Below are 3286 nucleotides of genomic sequence, written 5' to 3'. Positions count from 1 at the left end.
GGATCATACACCATGATCAAGTGGGGTTTATCCCAGGAATGCAAGGATCCTTCAATATATGCAAATCAAACAATGTGATACACCATATTAAAAAACTGAAGGATAAAAACCATATGATAATCTCAATAGATATAGAAAAAGCTTTCGACAAAATTCAACACCCATTTACGATAAAAACTCTCCAGAAACTAGGCATAGAGGGAACTTACCTCGACATAATAAAGGCCATATATGACAAACTCACAGCCAACATCATTCTCAATGGTGAAAAACTGAAACCATTTCCGCTAAGATCAGGATAAAGGCAAGGTTGCCTCTCACCACTCTTATTCAACATAGTTTTGGAAGTTTTAGCCACAGCAAACAGAGAAGAAAAGGAAATAAAAGGAATCCAAATTGGAAAGGAAGAAGTAAAACTGTCACTGTTTGCAGATGACGTGATACTATACATAGAGAATCCTAAAGATGCTACCAGAAAACTACTAGAGCTAATCAATGAATTTGGTAAAGTAGCAGGATACAAAATTAATGCACAGAAATCTCTTGCATTTCTATACACTAATGATGAAAACTCTGAAAGAGAAATTAAGGAAACACTCCCATTTACCACTGCAACAAAAAGAATCAAATACCTAGGAATAAACCTACCTAAGGAGACAAAAGTAGAAAACTATAAGACACTGACAGATGAAAGAAAGTAAAGATGACACAAACAGATGGAGAGATACACCATGTTCTTGAACTGGAAGAATCAACATTGTGAAAATGACTATACTACCCAAAGCAATCTACAGATTCAGTGCAATCTCTTTCAAACTACCAATGGCATTTTTCACAGAACTAGAACAAAAAAAATTCAAAATTTGTATGGAAAAACAAAAGACCCCAAATAGCCAAAGCAATCTTGAGAAAGAAAAACGGAGCTGGAGGAATCAGGCTCCCTGACTTCAGACTATGCTACAAAGCTACAGTAATAAAGACAGTAGGGCACTGGCACAAAAACAGAAATATAGATCAATGGAACAGGATAGAAAGCCCAGAGATAAATCCAAGCACATATGGTCACCTTATCTTTGAGAAAGGAGGCAAGAATATACAATGGAGAAAAGACAGTCTCTTCAATAAGTGGTGCTGGGAAAACTGGACAGCTACATGTAAAAGAATGAAGTTAGAACACTCCCTAACAGCATACACAAAAATAAACTCAAAATGGATTAAAGACCTAAATATAAGGCCAGACACTGTAAAACTCTTAGACGAAAACATAGGCAGAAACACTCTATGACATAAATCACAGCAAGATCCTTTTTGACCACCTCCTAGAAAATGGAAATAAAAACAAAAATAAACAAATGGGACCTAATGAAGCTTAAAAGCTTTTGCACAGCAAAGGAAACCATAAACAGGATGAAAAGACAACCCTCAGAATGGGAGAAAACATTTGCAAATGAAGCAACTGACAAAGGATTAATCTCCAAAATATACAAGCAGCTCATGCAGTTCAATATCAAAAAAACAAACAACGCAATCCAAAAATGGGCAGAAGATCTAAATAGACATTTCTCCAAAGAAGATATACAGATTGCCAACAAACATGTGAAATGATGCTCAACATCACTAATCATTAGAGAAATGCAAATCAAAAGTACAATGAGGTATCACCTCACGCCAGTCAGAATGGCCATCATCAAAAAATCTACAAACAATAAATGCTGGAGAGGGTGTGGAGAAAAGGGAATCCTCTTGCACTGTTGGTGGGAATGTAAATTGATATAGCCACTATGGAGAACAGTATGGAGGTTCCTTAAAAAAACTAAAAATAGAACTACCATATGACCCAGCAATCCCACTACTGGGCATATAAACTGAGAAAACCATAATTCAAAAAGAGCCATATAGCACAATGTTCATTGCAGCACTATTTACAATAGCCAGGTCATGGAAGCAACCTAAGTGTCCATCAACATATGAATAAAGAAGATGTGGCACATGTATGCAATGGAATATTACTCAGCCATAAAAAGAAATTAAACTGAGTTATTTGTAGTGAGGTGGATGGACCTAGAGTCTGTCATACAGAGTGAAGTAAGTCAGAAAGAGAAAGACAAATACCATATGCTAACACATATATATGGAATCTAAAAAAAAAAAAAAAGTTTCTGAAGAACCTAGGGGCAGGACAGGAATAAAGATGCAGACACAGAGAATGTACTTGAGGACATGGGGAGGGGGAAAGGGAAGCTGGGACTAAGTGAGAGAGTGGCACTGACATATATACACACTACCAAATGCAAAATAAACAGCCAATGGAAAGCAGCCACATAGCACAGGGAGATCAGCTCGGTGCTTTGTGACCCCCTAGAGGGGTGGGAGAGGGAGGGTGGGAGGGAGAGGCAAGAGGGAGGGGATATGGGGATGTACGAATATGTATAGCTGATTCACTTTGTTATACAGCAGAAACTAACACAACATTGTAAAATAATTATACTCCAATAAAGATGTTAAAATAGAAAAGTACTGGTGAAATGCTGATTCCCACGTGATTTACATACCAGCATCTCAACTGAATATATTAGATAACCACACTATTTTTTTAAACTCACCAAGCCATGATGCTAAAGAAATAAATGTATATAATAAGGTTAATTTTTATGTAACTGCTGAATTAATAACTTATGAATATATAGTCATACACATTTTCTCCTTGGATACATTATCTTACTTATGCCTAATTTGTAAATAGACTCTATATCATGCTCTAGGCCAAAGGTCAGCTAACTGTCCTATGGGCCAAATGTCACCCAACACCAGTTTTTGTAAATAAAGCTTTATTGGAACACAGCCATGTCCTTTAGTTTACTATTGTCTATGGCCACCTTTTGCACTACAATGGCAGAGTTAAGTAACCACTAAGGAGACTGTGGGAGTTAAGTAATAACTAAGGAGTCTCTGAGGCCTACAAAGTCTAAAAAATATACATCATCTCACAGAAAAAAGGTTGCTGACCTCTGCTACAAATAAAGTTGGAACAACCTTTTAAAATATGTATATTATAATTTGCATATGCAAATATACATATTTACATATGTATGTAAGATAGCTTAGATCTTCAAAAGTCTGTACCATTCTAATGTCCTATACTTAAACAAGTCGAAGGTAAGAGATAGGGTAAGATTCTGGCAGATGAAACAAATGTTATTCTGACTTTGCATTGTTTTTAATCTTTGATGCATTAAAGCACAATTGTCCATTTCTGCATTTCTATTATTACCCTAGAATGATGTCT

This window comes from Phocoena phocoena, chromosome 3 (assembly GCF_963924675.1).
Source record: "Phocoena phocoena chromosome 3, mPhoPho1.1, whole genome shotgun sequence".
Taxonomy (NCBI): domain Eukaryota; kingdom Metazoa; phylum Chordata; class Mammalia; order Artiodactyla; family Phocoenidae; genus Phocoena; species Phocoena phocoena.
Note: the sequence above shows the minus strand (reverse complement) of the source record.